This window comes from Dermacentor andersoni, chromosome 8 (genome assembly GCF_023375885.2).
Source record: "Dermacentor andersoni chromosome 8, qqDerAnde1_hic_scaffold, whole genome shotgun sequence".
NCBI classification, from domain to species: Eukaryota; Metazoa; Arthropoda; class Arachnida; order Ixodida; family Ixodidae; genus Dermacentor; species Dermacentor andersoni.
In genome coordinates, this window is record NC_092821.1 from 92,084,115 (window position 1) to 92,102,671 (window position 18,557).

Below are 18,557 nucleotides of genomic sequence, written 5' to 3' on the forward strand. Positions count from 1 at the left end.
GCTACCAGCACACTACGCACACTCTGCAAACGTCACAGTACGATTTGAAGATGAGGACCGCGCGGCCACGCAGTTTGGTCACGTCGCAGATCGCTTTCAAGGCACACGAGCGCCGGCAACGCGTCTGTACGGCGTCCGTAAAAGGCGTCTGCTATGGCGTCCGCGATTCGCGTGGCCAACGTCGTAGTAGACGCCGCGGTTGCCTCGACTCTGTATGGAGCGGCGGGCGCGGAGGACATCGAGGCACCCTAGCAGCCGCCGGAGAAGAACGCCCCTCCTCCCTCGCCTGACCTCTCTGCCTCGCGCGCCACAGGAGAGGGCACGCACCCGGGCCGCGTTCAATCGCTCGCGCACGCGAGATTGAACCGTGTTCGCCGGCTCGCGGTCACGCACTTTCACTCATACGGAACCTCACGGCGACGCCATAAATGCGTTTGGAGTGTCCACATAATTGCTCTCGCAATAAGAAGATTCACGGGCTAAAGAAATTAAAGACGCGGGCAGAGAAAAAAAAATCCGCCTTCCTTCTACCATGTGAAAGTGAATGTACATACAGCGAAGCTATTGCCAACGAGCATGACCAAAGTTAGACAACGTTTAGACAAGCACCACCACCACCACAAGCGACGCACGCCACGCGAGCACGCACGTGTGCGGAAGTGCAGAATACAAGCTCGTTCCTCTAGAGAGGCCTTCCGCAAAGCGCAAGTTGCTCGTCGAAATAATTCAACTTTTCAAAGTAAATTGCGTCAGAGGATTCGCAAAGTACGACTAACACACAAGCTGCAGACATGGTGGCTTCAGATTCAGAATTCCGATATATGGGAGAACATATTAGCGTGATAGCATTAAGGGCCCCCGTGTCGCAAAAGACCTGGCATGGGCGTCCCGCGTCCAGCGTCGACCATCCTTCCGGCAACGATCATTTCGGACCACGCATACCCAACCACGCAGGCTCTCCTATAGCGCAAGGAAGTTACTGAACTAATTGAATTTCTCACGGTAAAATGCGTGATTAGTCGGACAATGCACACTGCGAGGCATCAGCACAGTGACGTTTGTTGAGCAAGGATTGATTGAGCAAGGATTGTTGAGCAAGGATTGTTGAGCAAGGATTGAGCTGATTGTTGATGATTGTTGAGCAAGGACGTTTGTTGAGCAAGGTTATTTATATACCTCACAGGCTGCAAGGTCGGAATGTTAGGTGAGGGGGAATAAAAAAGTAGTTACAAAAGAAAGAAGGGCTCAACATTAATAAAACACCAGCAAAAAGGCAGCACCAATACAATGCACCAACTAGACCAACGTGTTTTATTGGCACAACATTATACAATACTTAACAAACAATAACAGAAAAAAAATTACTGCCCATGCACCCTGTACAGATGGTAAACCAGCGAAGCTGAAATGTGTGGCCACGGTGTTTATCACTGGGTTAATTCCGACGGCTTATTCAAGTCTTTCTACATTATTGGTTATGTCTGTGTTTCTTAATGACGTTACGCGCACGTTTGGCTTGGTTTTATCACATTGTTTATTTGGAATGTCACACATCGCGCTTTGCAAGATCCCCATCATGGAAAGTGCGATGAGTGGTTCATTGTGCTAATCTAGCGGGTCCATCAAAGTCTTTATGAATTATGTTACGCATTTGTGTTTTGTAATGCGTTAATCATGGTATTTATGACTCGATTATGCACTGTAGTTACCAAGTGATGCTCCGGGGCTGCACATTTAATTTAATTAAATACCGGGACACATTTCTATACCTATTGGGATGTCGGAGAGAGACTGCTGCACGCGTGCTCTGCTGCGAGAGAGAAACGACGTCACTGTCGGTGTAGCCAATGGCCCATCACACCTTTGCTGCGAGATAATTATGACATCATGATATTATCTTAACCCCGTCCCCCTCTGTGTCCCTTCCCTGAAACGTATACGTTTTAAATGCGTAATCATTTATATGTCTACCCAACATGAAATTTCTCCGTCCATCATGAGAACGGCTCCGTGATTGCTAGCCAATTACGCAGCTCTAATTATCCTGAACCAACGTTTTGCTTGCACCAATGTGTCCGTGAAGGCGAGTGGCATCGACCGATACCAGCTGACCCCAGAGGTGCGTTTTTCTTTGCCACATTTCGTGACTATTTCTACTGCCGCTGTGCGAAGGATTGCTAGGCCTAGGCGTGTTCCGCGAACGCTAGGCCCAACACCGTCGCACCGACAGCGGCCTGCCGTACTCCTCGGCGGCTGCCGCTCGTCAGCTCCGAGATGGAGGCGCCCGTTCAAACAACAATGATCGTGGACAATCACATGTGCATTCAAGTTCAAGGAAAAGAGATATCACCCGAGGAGTACCACAACGACGCCGGATGGACGCTCGCGGGGGAACGCATGTCGAGGCTGCGCCAGTGGACCCCCTCAAGCGGCAAGCCCGATGGACCCGGCGGGAGTCAAACAAGCACGAGGTCGAAATTCAATAAGAACGTCAGAGCCTCGGTCATCAAGGCAGCACGCATGCCAGCCATGCCACTGGAAGAAAGCAAGATAGTTGTCAGACCCCGACGGGGACTGGACATCGTCAAGACCGGCACCACCACCGTCGCTGCGGCCATACTCGCTGCGGCCAAGATCACGAGCGAGGAAAGCGCCGCGGACACCATCTGCCCCAACACGCAACAGAACATCCTGGTCGTCAGTACACCGAACGAAAACAACGCGGCAAGGCACGCTAAAATCCAGGAAATCTCTATTCAAGGCAAACCCTACGACACCTCACGACGCCGTAAAGGGCGTCATCAGAGGCAGCCCCCATCGACGCGAGCGCCGACGAGCTAGATAGAAACATCGTCAACGAGAGGAACCTGCTAGCAGTGGGCGCAAATAGGATTGGAAGCACCACCACTGCGATCGTGGTGTTCCAGGGATCCAAGGTACCAAACTTTGTCCCATACGGAGTCACTTTCATACCGTGCCGCCTCTACAGGAAACAGATCGACGTTTGCCAGCAATGCGGCCGAGTGGGACACCGCAAGTACGTGTGCCCGACCCCCACAATCAAGACGTGCCTGGCCTGCGGACTCGCGAATCCTACAGAAGACCATCGCTGTATCCTAAAATGTAAGTTGTGCGGGGACGAACTCCCGACCGGAGACCGAACGTGCAAGGCGAAATACAAGATCCCCCACGTAGTGTGCAAGCGACAATGGGAGCGTCAACAGGCCCAACGCCAGCTACTGTCGGAGAACGATTTCCTGCCACTTGACAAGTACCAAGCTGCACGAAAATCAAGGACCCCATCGGAGCGCCGCGCGCCTAAATCAAGAGACAGCAGCTACTGCAAGAGAAGCCTCAGCAGGAAAAGCTCACCATCACGTGAGCGAGTGAGCTAGGTCGACGCGGCCAAAGGGAACAATATAAGGAACGCGCAGAAAATCACCGAAGCCACGAGGAAAGAAGATATGAACAAGGTGTGAGAAGCAAATGAGACCCTAAGACAAGAAAAAGCGGCGTTGCGAGCTACCATCAAGAACCTCAGGAGAGAGATCGCCGAGATCCGTCAGTTGCTGCAATGCAACAGCGAGCCTCTACAGAGACCCATGCCAAGCGCAAGCAAGACCGAGGAAACAACCACGAACGTCCAGGAGACAGTCATAAAGGAAGCGGCACCGAAGAAGCTAGCCGTCGAGGCCACGCGGAAGCAAACAGAAAACGATCGCATCGACAGCATCGAAGCGAAATTCGAAGTGACATTCACCAAACTCGAACAGCTAATCACAGCGAACATCGCAGCAGTGACAGCATTGAAACAAACAATGGAGACCTACCAAGCCGAGAACACGTACAGATTCGTCTACATCGAAAGGACCCTACAGCCGATGGTAAGCCACCCGACGTTTGCACCCCTCTTCGCGCAACATCCACCCAACCAGGGAGCCCCATACATGCCAACGCAATCATGGCCACCAACTCAACACCAGCGGCAGCAGGTGTAACAGCGTGGCAGTGGAACTGTCGCGGCCTCGAAAGGAAGAAGGCAGTCATCCAACAGCACATCGCACATGCCGCGCGCAAGCCAGACGTTATACTATTACAAGAAACACTAACCAACGCACCGTCCCTCCCCAGCTACAGAGTGCACAAGGGACCGCTCGACGGCAGAGGTCTGTGCATCCTGGTCAGGAAAGGACTCACGTTCGTCGAACATGAGCTGCAAAGCAATATCAAGATCGAGCACACACTCACTGAAATCATCCCGGGCAAGAAGAGAAAAGGAAGCATATTTCTGCTCAACGTCTACAGCAACCTATCGCAGAGAAAAGAGAGATTCAAGACATTACTGCACAGAGCTAGCACCACAGCGGGCCGCAACACGCTGATCGCGTGCGGAGACTTCAACGCGATGAACCCTGCCTGAGGCTACAACAAGTACACAGCAAAGGGCCGCGACCTGTACCAAGACGCGACTGAACTCGACTTCACCCTCATCACGGACCCGACTCATCCGACGAGAATCGGTAACTCCGTGCCCCGGGACACCACTCCGGACCTCACGTTCGTCAAGAACAACATCCGGGGCGCGATCACCTGGAGTAACACGGGGACGGACCTCGGCAGCGACCACACCATCGTGGAAATCGGCATACCGGAACACAGCGACACCAGCATCAAAACACACAGGTGGATAGACTGGAATGCTTTTCGAGACTCCAGAAGGCAGAAGATAGACGGTGACGACGAGATCGATGACATCGACTTGTGGACGGCCGAAATCACCAAGAGCTTACGCGACGAGACCAACGAAATTGAAACGGGCGCGGAGATCGACAAAGTAGACAGCCGGCTTGCGCATCTCATCGAAGCCAAACAGTTCATACTCAATCGCTGGAAGAAACAACGGCTTAACCGCAGACTCAAAAAGAAGGTGGCGGAGCTGAACCGAGCGATCGAGGATCGCTGCTACGCGCTCTGCACGCAACTGTGGAACGAGATCTGCAATGCGGCAGACGGGCAGGTGCACAGCAGGATGACGTGGAAGCTGCTGCGGCAGCTGCTTGACGAAACCAAGACCAAGTCGCACCAAACGGACAGACTCGCCAAGCTCATATATTGGGCGGTCTCGGTACACGGCGCCGACGAAGTCACCAGGCGCATTAACGACAAATACCTGCCGAATAACCCACCGAACAACACGCGCCGTACGGCGGCCTACCTAACGCGAAATCGTGACATCGACGTCGAGGAGGCACGCACGGCCCTGCACGAGCTCAACAGCCGGTCGGCAGCCAGCCGGCCTGGACCTCGTCACAAACAGGCGCCGAAGAACCTCGACGATGGCTCGATTGAGAACCTCACAAAATACTTGAACAAGTTCTGGAGAGCGGGCGCGCTGCCAAAGCTGTGGAAGATAGCCAAGACCATCCTGATTCCCAAGCCGGGGAAGCCGCCGGACACGGATAACCTCCGGCCCATCTCGCTCACGTCCTGCGTGGGCAAGGTGCTGGAGCATGTCCTGCTCAACAGATGGCAAGACTACCTGGAACGAGAAGGGCTGTACCCGGCCACGGTGATCGGCTTCAGACAACACCTAAGCACGCAGGACGCGATGCTGCAGCTCAAATACCAAATCATCGACGATGGCGGCAGCGCCCGCGACAACAAAGCAATCCTAGGGCTCGACCTGCAGAGCGCCTTCGATAAGGTGAAACACTCGGCGATTCTGTCCCAAGTCTCCAAGCTCAACATGGGCGAAAGATCCTGCAACTACATCAAGGACTTCCTCACAGACCGGACCGCCGAGCTACGAGCAGGCGACCTTCAGACGCAAGAGAAAAAACTCGGGAGTACCGGCACACCGCAGGGATCGGTCATTTCGCCGATGCTGGTCAACCTGGAAATAATCGGAGTGGTTGAAAAGCTCGCGGACATCGAAGACGTCAGGCACACCATCTACGCGGACGATATTATGCTTTGGGTGACCGGTGGCAGCGACGCTCACATCGAGGGCGCGCTGCAAGCCGCCGTCGACGCAGTAGAAGACCAGCTGGAAGGCACCGGACTGAGATGCTCGCCGAGCAAATCGGAGCTTCTCATACTCCCACCTACCAAAAACAGCAGAGGCAAGACCAGATAACGCAAATACGAAAAAATCAGAATCGTAACCAAATACGGCAACGTGATCCCCGAGGTCGGCAAAATTAGGATCCTAGGCATGGTCATCGAAAAGCACGGAAGAAACAGCGAAACCATCAGCCGTCTCACGGCAAAAGCAGCCAAAGCGAATCGACTCCTCAAACGAGTCGTTTCCCGGAAGGCTGGCATGAGAGAGGAGAGCCTAATTAGGCTCGTCCAATCCTTCGTCATCAGCCACGCCGCGTACGTTGCAGCCTACCACAGATGGCTGCAACACGAACGTAACAATATCAACGTGATCATCAGAAGAGCGTATAAGACGGCGCTGGGCCTGTTCGAGTCCACGAGCACGACCCGCTTTTTAAAACTCGGGATACATAACATGCTCGAAGAAATAGCCAAAGCGTAACGGACCTCTCAACTGGAGCGGCTGTTCATGACCAAAGCCGGGAGGAAGATACTGGACGACCTGGGTATAGGACGCTCAAACGAGATGGACATGAAGTTCCCCGTCCCCGAGGAGGTCCGATGCCAGACCATAATCGACCCCACACCGAAGAACATGAATCCCGAGTTCAACAAGGGAAGAAGAGCGGCGAGGGCCAAGGCTCTCATCGACCAGCCCGCCAACGACGAGCACGCGTGGTACGTGTACGCGGCCGAATACCAACGGAACGCCTTCGCAGCGGTCGTCATAGAGGCGTCAACAGGCGCCACGAGGACGGTAGCAAGCGTGAGAAGCGCCGGAGCGGAACAAGCGAAGGAGGTAGCCATCACCCTGGCCATCGCCGACGCAGACTGCCACATGGTGCTGTGTGACTTGAGACAGGCGGTGCGAAACTTCGCCAAAGGCCAAATCTGCAGGGAGGCCGAACGCGTACTGCGAGCGGCCAAACTACAAGACAGAAAAGTGAGACTCAAGTGGTTCCCGGCGCACGCGGGCGACGCATCGGAACGCAATGAGAACCACAATGAGACGGCACACGCAGCGGCGCGAGCGCTAACCAACCGCGCCCCGGCGACAGACCGTCCAACGTGGTTCGGAACCAAGGACCGCATGACGGACTACTACAAAATCACGAAGGCCTACCGCCTGGCTCGCAGAACTCTCCCATCCCCGCACCCAAGGCTGAGCCGAACGGAGGCGGTACCACTGAGACAGCTCCAGACCGGATCGCTACCGAGCCCGGGACTGATGCATCGCGTGTACCCAGAGACATATACGACCGATAAGTGCAGAGTGTGCCGAAGGGAGACGGCAGATTACACGCACATCTTGTGGGACTGCGTTAAAAATCCAGAAGAAGCAAAATCAAGAACGATCCCGCCGCCGTTCGAGGCAGCCGCGAAGAGATACGGCCTGGACGAACAGCTCTGGACCGTCCAGGAGGTCCTCGGGGCGCTCGAAAGGCAGGAACCTAGCGAGCTGGCCACGGTAAGCGGAGACCCTCGCCGAGTAACGGCGACTTCGTAGATGACGTAGGCCCTCGTCGGGGCGCGCGAGCGCCCAACTGCAGGCACAAATAAAGTTGGCTCCAATCCAATCGAATCCGTCCATCATGTAAGACAAATGCAATGGCTCATACCCCTACACTAGGGTTTTTGTGATCGGACCACAATTTCACCTAGGCATATACAGCTTCACTGTAAAAAGAATGAACACCTTTCCGCTAGAGACCAAGAAGATCATGAAATGTATAAACAAATGAAAGTTTATTAAACATGCCGAGTAAATGCGGGTCGACAAGCAATAAATCGAATTTACACGAAAAGCAGAAGTAAAATCGGATGTGTGTCCATACAGATCCCAGAAGGAAACGCATCCACCTCTGAAAGTGCAACAGAGGCCATGCTGACACAAGATTCTCCCAGTGTCTTTGCATCTACAGCTTCCATAATTTCTCTAGCAGCCGATCTCCACAGAATGCTAGCTTCTTCCTCTACAATGCATCGTCGACATCTGTGCGTGCATTGTAGGGGAAGAAGCTGGAATTCTGTGCAGATCAGCTGCCTAGAGAAATTATGGAAGCTATGGGTCTAAAAATGCTGGGAGGATCTTGTCAGCATGGCCTCCGTTAGAAATGGATGCATTTCCTGTCAGGAAACACATTAAGTTTTGCTTCTCCTTTTTGTGTATATGTTCGGTTTATTGCTTGTCAGCCAGCATTACTCGGTGTGAACAGCGGAGGACCCACCTATGTCCGCCGAGGGGTGAACTCAGCCATCGATCTCTCCCTCACCACAGAACAGTGTTCCTACTCCTGGGACACAACTCCGGAAACTTGGGGTTCGGACCACTTCCCCATTGTGATCACCTCTGTGCATGGAAGGGAGCCAAAGACAAGAACTTTTCACGTCATAGACCGGTCTGTGTTTAGGGAGTACTATAGTGAGGCGATTGATCATTGTGACTTTCTAGATGCCATCGCGGAGTGCACCCAGGCGGCTACCGTTCAGTGCTCTGCCCCACCGGACATCCCTGCCCCGGATCTCCGCCTACTCAATCTCCGTGCCTCCGCGCGCCGCACGGAGCGCAGAGCAATTCGGACAGGGAAGGCAGAGCCCTGGACTGAACACAGACGAGTGGACGCCTGCTGTAGAAGACAGGCCCGCCGCAGGAGGAACCACAGCTGGGTGAGCCTGTGCTCCAGCATCAAGGACCGTTCAAGGGCCCGCTAGCCTGGTAACTACTCAACTCTCTCACCGGCAAGAGGACGAGCCGTCAACCCATCCTCGCCGTGGCCATCTCGCTAGAAATCAGCAAAGAGGCCATCGCGGAACTTCTGGCGGACCGATTCGCCCCTCCTGTCCCACAAAGTGCAGCCATCCTTCCTGTCGGGCACCCCCCTGCCCAGCTGCCCACCTGTCTACACAGTCTCCATCCTGCTTGTACGTCCACCCAGGTCGCTGCCCTCTGACAAGAGCCACTTGCCCTGCATGAGCTCCAGGCGGCTCTGAGGCGAGGGAAACGCCGCAGCGCACCAGGAGCAGACCGTGTAACGCCACAAATGCTCCGCAACCTGGCCGCCAGCGAGCAACAGCGCCTGCTCAAGTGCGTCAATGAGATTTCGCAGTCAAGGCAGGTGCCAGAGACATGGTGCACAGCCATTGCGGCACCCATTCTCAAGGCCAGAAAACCGGCTAGGGAACTGTCGTCTTATCGACCGGTCTCCCTCACCTCCGCTGCCTGCAAGGTGATGGAGGCCATGGCCCTGGCACGACTAGACTGGGTGGCCCGTGGTCGCGGCTTCCTGGCAGACCAACAGACGGGCTTCCGGCGACGGCGGTGTACTCCAGCGCTGACATGGTGTCCACCCTGGAGGACGCAAAGGCCGGCGGGGACCTCGTCGTGCTCTTGCTGATCGACGTACAGGGTGCCTTCGACAGCCTCCCTCACGCAGTTGTCCAGCAGGGCCTGGACCTCCTCGACATCTGTGGCAACCTGCGGGAGTTCCTCTCGTCGTTCTTGCACAATCACACCCTCAGGGTACGTGTGGGTCGATCGAAGAGCAACCCCCGTCCAGTCGCTGCAGGCGTGCCACAGGGGTCAGTGGTGAGCCCCTTCCTTTTCAACCTGGCCTTGGCACGGTTGCCTGCCCCCCTGCCGATGGACCCTCACTTCCCCGTGCAATCCTCAATCTACGCGGACGACATCGCCCTATGGGTGCAGGTACCACCGCAACACATCCGCAAGGCACGTGCGGCCCTACAGAGAGCTTTGGACACTGCGGCTGCCTACTTGTGCAGCATCGGCTTTACCATCTCGGCCAGGAAGACCGAGGCCTTGCTGCTGCATCCCAGAGCAGCAGCCCACCGCTCAGCTGCCCGGTTGCGCATGGAGGGCGTCCAGATCCCATGGAGCAAGGCAGTCACGTACCTGGGGCTGCGCATTGACCATCGGCTGACCTGGCAGCCGGCTACCAATGCCCTGTGCGCCTAGACGCTTCGGGTCCGCAAGGCGATCTCACAGCTCCTTGCCCGTGGACAGGGCTGTACCATCAGGTGGGCCCTGCACCTCTTTGAAGCTGCAGCCACTTCATGGCTACTGTATGCCCTCCCTCTTGTGGCGCTGCCCCCACCACGACTGCGGAAACTGGAGCTGCAGCACCTGTCAACAATACGGGTCTGTCTTGTCGTTCCCCGAACCTCACAAGTGGCCGCCATTCATGCTGAGGCAGGTGCCTGGCCCCTGTCACTACTCTTCCTGCAACAGGGGCTACGACACTTTGATCGCCAACACCATGCCGCAGATGGTCAAGCACTCCTGACCCGCCTACGCTCCCGGCCAGCATCACACATGGGACGGCTATGTGGCCTCTATAAGGAAGTCATAGGGGAAACTCCTGCAAACGCCGTACAGCTTCGCCCACCACACCGACCACCAATCCCTATCTCGACGGAGCTGCCAGGTGTCTCAAAGAACCGTTTCCCAACACGTGCCTTACAGCAGACGGCAGCCTCTCTCCTCCAAGAGAGACTTAGGCACCACCTTCAAATCTTCGTCAATGGATCCGTGATACCGGAGACGGGCTCATCCACAGCAGCCTGCGTTGCACCGGCCCTACAAAAGAGCAAGCTGTGCCGTCTCCCGGGACATGCAAGCTCTACCGCAGCAGAGCTAGCATGACTCTACCTTGCTGTGGACCTACTGGCAGACGAGCTACCAACCACTCCGGCAGCTATCCTCTGCGACTCCAAGGCAGCGCTGCTTTGCCAGCAGAGCCCTGACAAGGCTAGCCTTGGGGTTGCACTACACTCCTCAAGACTGGTGGCCCTTCAATATGCAGGATGCTCACCATCCCTGCACTGGCTACCGGCGCACGTAGGGATCCTGGGCAATGAAGAGGCAGACACACTCGCAAAGAACGCCCACCACTCAAGCGTCCCCCTCAACCCTGCTGTAATGGCCGCGGACTTCACAAGACACAGGCTGCGCCGGCACATCATCGCCTGCCATCCGGATAAACGGGTATCCATGGGACGGCCTCCATGGCCTCTTCCACAGCACGGCCTCCCACGAAGGGATACCTCGTTGCTTCTCCGACTGCGAGTTGGGTGCTACTGGACGGCAGCCCGCCGGCACCGCCTTGGGAAAGCCACCTCGCCAGTCTTTGCCTCCTGCGGTGACCCAGAGACACTGGAGCACCTTCTACTGGCCTGCCCTGCTCACCTACAGCACCGGGGCCAACTTCTGCAGGAGTTCTCCTGTCTGGGGCTCCCATGTTCACGACAGGAATACATCCTCTTCCCCAGTCGTAATCAGCTATCAGTTTCCTAAGTGTCGTCGAGTACCTCGACTCGTCGAGGCTCTCGGCGAGACTCTAGGAAATTTCTGCAAAGACGAATAGCCTAACGGCTATTCACCACCTCGGGCCTCCTGATCCGCCTCAACTTCGCTTCTGCTGGGCCACTTCCTATGGTCTATCACCAGTCTACTCCTCCGGTCGAAGCCACTGGGCCTTCCCGGCCGGGCTGCTACGCTACTGCCATAGCGACTCTCTACCTTTCTCCCTCCTTCTATCTCCTTCACTCCCATATCCATCCCCCTGCTGGCACTGAGCCATGCGCCCGCAAGGGTTGCAGAAGATAGTGCCAGCCTTTCCTCCTTTCCCCACAGGAACCACTTCTCTCTCTCTGTACATTAAACATTCTGTTGCTAGATCATCTCGGTTTTCTTGTTCGTCCTATGTGTTCTCTGGTGCCATTTGCAGCCAGGCTATTATTTATTTTTTTTAGCCTGCAACAAGTCACTTTAATGACCCTTATGATGCTTCTGTGTACCTTATAAAATCTTTTATTTGGCCAATGTAGCAAGAGTGTATAGTGTGAAGCAGTAAGAACAGGGTAGGCTAACTTCTAATTAAAAGGTTTATTGTGAATATGCAGTGATTTATAAAGGTTACCAGAAAGTAGTACAGCTATAAAACCTGATAAAAACTAGTGCTTGATGAAACCAAGCAGAAAAATGGGAAAGGGAGAAAATACATATACGCATACAAGTCCAGGGAAAAAAACATTATGTGATCACCTAGTGCGCATTTGGCTACCTTCCAAGAAACTTGTTCTTTTTCCAATGGCATGGAACTGGAAGAGTGTGCTTGCATAAGCAAGCTGTCACATTGTCTATTGGAATAAGAACAGTGTTTCTTGAAGTGTGCGGGCATGCAGGATTGGCAATTGTAATTATTTTTTTCCCGCACTTGGAATTTTTCTGTATTTTCTTTCTGTAGCATATTTATTTATGTTTGGCCGTATCAAGCACTAATTTTTATCTAGCCTTCAAAAATATATTTTTTTCTGGTAATTTGTATAAATCGTCACATTTTTACAATGAACCTTATTTGAAAGTTAGTCCTCATACATCTCTATTGTCATCCTGTTGATACTGCTTCATGCTATGCACCCTTGCAACATTTGTGTGTGGGCGTGTACGTGCGAGCGCATGGATTTGGATGTGAAATCAGGCCCTTTGGCGGAGGTATCATTCTTCTCCTGTGCAGCTTCATGAATTCATTAACTATAGTGCAACATAAATACGATGGACAAGAACGAAGTGAAAACACAGAGCGCTTCGTTCTTGTCTGTTGTATATCTGTTGCGCTTTAGTTAATCATGAATACACACCAACTCGTCCAGTTTTCGCTTCTTATGACGGGCTTATAAGCCCGCTTGTGTCCTGGAATATCTGCACGGCTGTGTATGATGTCATTTAATTTTTGGCCATGTGCTTGCAAGTCGCGTGTCAACGTCCTGATTTTCCCGACAATCTCGTGTGATGTGCAGGCCCAGACAGTTTCTGGTGAATTCATGCAGGTGTGCAGGGTGTTGTGCAGGGTGTAATTTGCACTACAAGTACTGCTTTGATTGCTTTCAGTTCAGCTTTTCTAGGTGTACGATGACCTGGAATGGTACTCATTTATATGGGGTTTAATTTTATGTGGTGTCATACTAGTGTTACACTGCTATTGCCACATCAGTGTACTTATATGCCTGAAGTTTGCTTGCATCTTCATGATTAGCAATCTCCTCCGTGTGTTTGGCCGTTGTATATAGTTTCGTGGCCTAATGGTTCGCCCCCATATTGCATGGTATGGGCCTGTTGTGTTTCAAGTTCAGGTGCTCCCGAGTTGTTTCTGAAGGGAGGGATAGTCGTCTTTGCATCTCATGTGGTAGCTGGAGTAGTACCTTGGGACCAGGTTCTGAGCTCTTGAGGCGAAGAACTTGTGCTGCAGGCTGCAACTCTGCTCTGTCTAGGTGTTTGTTCGTTTGCTCTCTCTCATAGAGGTCTTCAAGCATGGTAAAGTTGGAAAGAACTGCTATTACCTGATTCCTGTACTCGATTAGTTGTCTTTTTTGTGCGCTGCTGGTAGTTCATACTGTACAATACCTTAGACACAAGCACAACATCTGCGATTTTCCATAGTTTCCACTCGTCCACCCCCATGATTTCAAGATTATTCTTTTAACCAGGTGTAGAATTTGCGTCGAGGCATGGCATAATTGTTTCACCCACGTGCGGGCTCTGCTGTCATGGTATTACACTAGCTGAGCATTTGTGGATGTTGACTTGCGGGTATATTTGTCCAGCTACATGGAGCACAATGTGCAATCTGAGGTAGTCCTTGATTCTAGTCTTTTTTCCGACGTCGATGTAAGCTGGCATCAGAAAGCGGGAGGCCAGACTGGCCAAGAAAGTCTGCAGTGTTGTCGAGAGACTGTTGCACCATTCTTGATTTCTGTATAAGATAGCTTTCCCACAGACTAGTACACCATAGGCTGTGGTACTTCTTGTAGTATTCCCGTGTTGTTGGTGTGGGTTGACCAAATATACCTCCAAATCTCACCTGGAATTTTCTGTTTTTCAAAAAGTTACTGTCCAACTTAAGTGCTCTAACAGAAATATTTTTGCTCATCGTTGCTCATATTAGAGTAGCATGAGGGTACGGCTGTGTAAAGCCTCTTCATTCTCTTTATTCTTTCATAAGCGGTATTACACAATGCCCTGCAATAAAGTTTCTGCTGCTTATGGCCCACTCATATCTGCCAGAAGGGACAACTCCTGAAGAAGGTTTTCTTTGTGCTATGTGTGCGATGTAGTATGAGCATTCATGTCTTGACAATTGTACATCTGTAGAACCAGCTTCCTGACAGAGTAACTGCTATACCTGATTGTGCTTATTTGTGCAGAGCTGTTGAACAATACATATTGATGCAATAAATGTTTACACACTCGAATTATCACGAAAGATGGTTGTTTTACAATTGTGCCCTATGCGTTCGATTGATGTTAGATTATGCATAATCATGCCCCCCTATGCAATAGTATTTGGAAGTTTAAGGGTTCAATAAGAGATGATGAACTAAATTTACGTGCAAGAGCTTTTTTTACCTATGACCCCCATCGAAATGCGACTTCCATGGCTGGAAGTTCAACCCCTCGCCTTGCTTTAGCAGCAGAACGATATAGCCACAGTGTCAGGCAAATAAATTGATCAATTTGTCTGCAGATGTTTTTTTCTCTTGCCTGTATGTAGGTAAAACTTGCAATAAGTGTGTCATTGCAAAAAAGCTGTTTGAGGTCCTTTATTGAATAAACCACATATTGTGTATAGTTGAAATGCAGAAATTTGTTCTAAAATTTTTGGGTGATATGTTCTTGCCAGTAGCGTGGTATTTCATTACTCATAAAGATAGTAATCACAGCGGATATCGTTGTATGGGTTTACGCAATAATATATGTGATCACACAGTTATTAGAAACTGTTATTAGAAACATGTAAGGCATGACTATTTCTGCACGCTTGATCAGCTGTGAACGTGCAAGAACTGCTTCTACTTAAAAGATTCAAAGTTTCAGAAGAAGGAATGCAGCTGGCTGACCTCACTGCACATTTTGGATTTACTTTTCTTTAACCTGTCGTTTTCTACTGTTTTATACCCACAAGAACAGGCTGTTTTTCTGCTTTTCGCATTGTTGCACAAGTTTTAAATGACGGTGCAGGTGGGTACGTTGTCACTGTGCCACTGTAGCAAGCGAATAATTTACTTAATTTACTAGCTGTAGAGTTAATTGCCTTTCAAGGCAAATGTTAATACAGGTGCAGTGGGGATACAAAGCCCGCAACCTATTCAATGTTTATTGGTTTCTGTGCAAGAAAAAAAATTATCCAGAGAAGAGGTGCAACTTAACGTGCACGTAATATTCGAAAACAAGTTAACGACGCTGTTTGCTCAAGCACGGATTTAAAACTATCGTAGAAAATTCATTACCATAGACTACACTTTTGCTATGTCATATTTATTAAGTGAGGTAAGATAACCTTTCAAGATGCATTGGAAAATTCACGCTTGAAAACCGACAAGAAACTGCAACTGAACGATGCCGCGTTCAGGACAAGGTTAAAACTTCGGGTACTTCTGTCTTGTCACTTGCCCTTGCCGAGGTTGAAATTATTTAAGCTGCTCCGTACGCGCGATGTTTGTGTGCTATTCAACAAACGAAAATTGTGAAAACCCCAAAAGGCCATGTCGTCTCGTGGCAACTCGCAAAGGTGTACGAAGCAAACGTGAAAATGCACTTCATTTGCTGCGTAGCGTGTCACCGAACGCGTAGAAATGGCACAATGGAACCTGCGGTACAAGCTTTTTATTCTCCTTTCGCGTACGTACCGAATTCGGTAATCCACGTCTCCGCACATTGCACTTGTTGAGCGAGACGCCATTTCCCAAAACAAACCGGCGAGTAGCTCTTCTCGCAATTTCGACGGAAAATTGCAGCGATCGCTGCAACTGTGCGACCAACCGGTTGGTCGCAGCCGAAAATTGGGGGGTCGGCACGGCGACTGCGATTTTCATCGCAAACGACGGAAATCGCACTTCCGGTGCGACGAAAATCGCATCATGTGAAACAGGCTTAAGCATCCTCCAACTTTTTTCTGTTACGCGGAAACTCAAAGACAAAGCCCTTTACTAGCTGCCGTGAGGTCTGTCCGAGCGGCCGCTGCCCTTAGATGGAGGTACTGTTTTTGGAATGTGTTTGCCATAATGTCCATTACGGTCGCAGCACACGCTGTGCGACAGATGCAACGGGCAGAGTGCCCACGCATGAAGGAAATATACACTGTGTGCACACGTGACGAGCATGCACACGCATGTGTGCTGAAGTGCAGCATACGTCCTCATTCTTCTAGGCCCTCCGCCAAGCGCAAGTGCGTTATTGGATTTACAGACAGAACTGAATTTCTCAAAGTATATCGTGTTAGAAACTTCGTAAAGTACGATTTAGAAGCCGCGGGTATGATAGCTTCGGATTGTAATTCGAACGTACGAGAATAATGGCATCGTCACGTGACGGTATCGTCTGGTGCCGTAATCTGATGACGTCATCACGTCAAACTTGTCGTCACGCGATGACGACTTCGTCAAGCGATCACGTCACCTGATGATGTCACGTAATGCCTCTCCGAGAAGCAGCATTAGCAGCACGCTATGCGCTGCCCGCTTTGTTTGTGAGAATCGCGCACGCGGACACGAAAAAAAAAAACCGAAGAACTAGAGGCTAACAGCTTCACTGTAGAAATTCCGAGGACATCTAAGCGTTTCTTATGAGTTGTGAATACGAAAGCATTAATGTGCAATTGAACGTCGTCGAGCGGTCTTCTAGTTATGAACCCCTCGCATGCAAGTGAGCGCGTTGATACGCTTGGCACGTTTTGATTTGACCTTACCGTGATGCATTTATACTGCATTTCACAAGCTGGTTGCAGCACTGCGAAAGCTAAAGAATTCTTAGCCAATAGGAAGGCCGAATGCCCCTCGAAATGTGCTCCTCTGCGCCGTGTCGTCTGTTCTGCGTCTGCTTGCCATCCTGATACATGCTCCATGGTTGGTGGACTGACGCGAAAAATAATTTGACACCTTAACCATGAGCTGCGTTTATGTGCATGCGACAGCAGGGCTTCGTTTTACCTGTGCGTTTTCTCTGAAGTTACCTTGCAGCCTCTTTAGCAAGTAGTATGGGCGAATGCCCTAACTAATGTTCCCCTGCGCCACAGTATCTGCTCGGCGTTTACTTGGCCTTTGCTATCTACCGTCATCACATACCGTGCTAAAGCGACATGGTAAATTAATGATGCAGTGAACAATTAGGCTTTTATAGCGTTCTGCATCGTCAACGTATCACCAATGCTAATGCTGTGGCGCCACCTGCTAACTAGAAATGAAACCAGTTTTACGGCTTGGTGCCGTGTCTGTAGTCCTAGCAGAGTGAAAACAAAACAGCCGATCTCCATAATAATGACAAATCATACCTAATGATATGACCTCAACTTGAAATGAGGCTTAGGGATGATGGATTTTGCCACTTCTTTTTTGGTGACAGGCGGGAGAGCCAGTTAGAAGCGCGAATGCGGATCGAAGCCGGTGGTGGGCGCCGTATGACCGCTGCCCTGTCGCTATATTTGGTCACGGTTAGTATGGCAATTACGGTTACCGCCGGTAACTGCTACAGTAATTTTCGGTATACGAGGTGCATGCGCAAAGGTTCTAGCATGTCACGTGCTGCTGTACCGTATCATGTAGCGAGCAAAAAAATTGAGTGCCCTTCCACTCTGTCAAGAAGGATGACCAGTGAAGCTGTGTATGTGGGCCCCTTAATGGCGAACTCCATTTCCGCCACGGGTCGGCCCGGCATTGCACTATATTCGGGATCGGCCCACGTAAGGGGAGGGTTTATCGCCTGCTTCACCTCCGCCGCGGGTCGTTCCGGCATGCACTATCTTCGGGATCGGCCTACGTATGGGGCCATGCACCGATCAACTGCGAATGAACATCGGGAACTTCATGCCGGAGCCAACGTTTCTACTAGGGAACTTCCCTTCGTCAGACAGATGACGTCCTTTTGTCCAAAAACTGAGAAAGACAAGTTTTCTTGAAAAAGTCAAACTGTTATTAACCCGAGCGCAGCCCGAAGCTACACAGAAAACCCACATCGGTTCTAATGGCTTTTTTTTTGTAGCTTCGCACTTCCTAGACGGATGACAATTTTACAGTTCATAAAAATTTCTCCACATTGCGGATTTTCGCAGAACTAATTTGCGCTTTCAGTTCCTTCTGTGCTTCAAATGTTCGAATAATTCGGCCTTGCTCTGTGACCTGCTAACCTCCCGGTTAGTTAAGATGGTAGAAGGACCACACCGAGAAGCTGTTCATCCCGAGTTCCATCCCCGGACCAGGACAAATTTTTCTGCGGCTGCGAAGCTTTCCCTGTCAGAAAACACGTCTTTCCTTTGTAGCTTCGTGCAGCTATCACGGGAATGGCGATTTTTGCACTTTGTGAAACTTCCTGCACCTGGCGGATTTCCGAGGAACTGATTTGCCATATTAAGGTCAGTTCCAGCATCTTCAGCTACAATAAAACATCT

The 18,557-nt window shown here is 51.3% G+C and overlaps 1 protein-coding gene and 1 pseudogene across 4 annotated transcripts in view; one reads left to right on the forward strand and one right to left on the reverse strand.

Annotated features, from left to right (window-relative positions):
* LOC126528900 (dermonecrotic toxin LsaSicTox-alphaIB2i-like) overlaps positions 1-18,557 on the reverse strand; it is a 53,656-nt gene that overhangs the window by 5,760 nt on the left and 29,339 nt on the right. The window lies entirely within an intron of this gene.
* LOC140219841 (uncharacterized) lies at positions 3,962-7,674 on the forward strand (annotated as a pseudogene).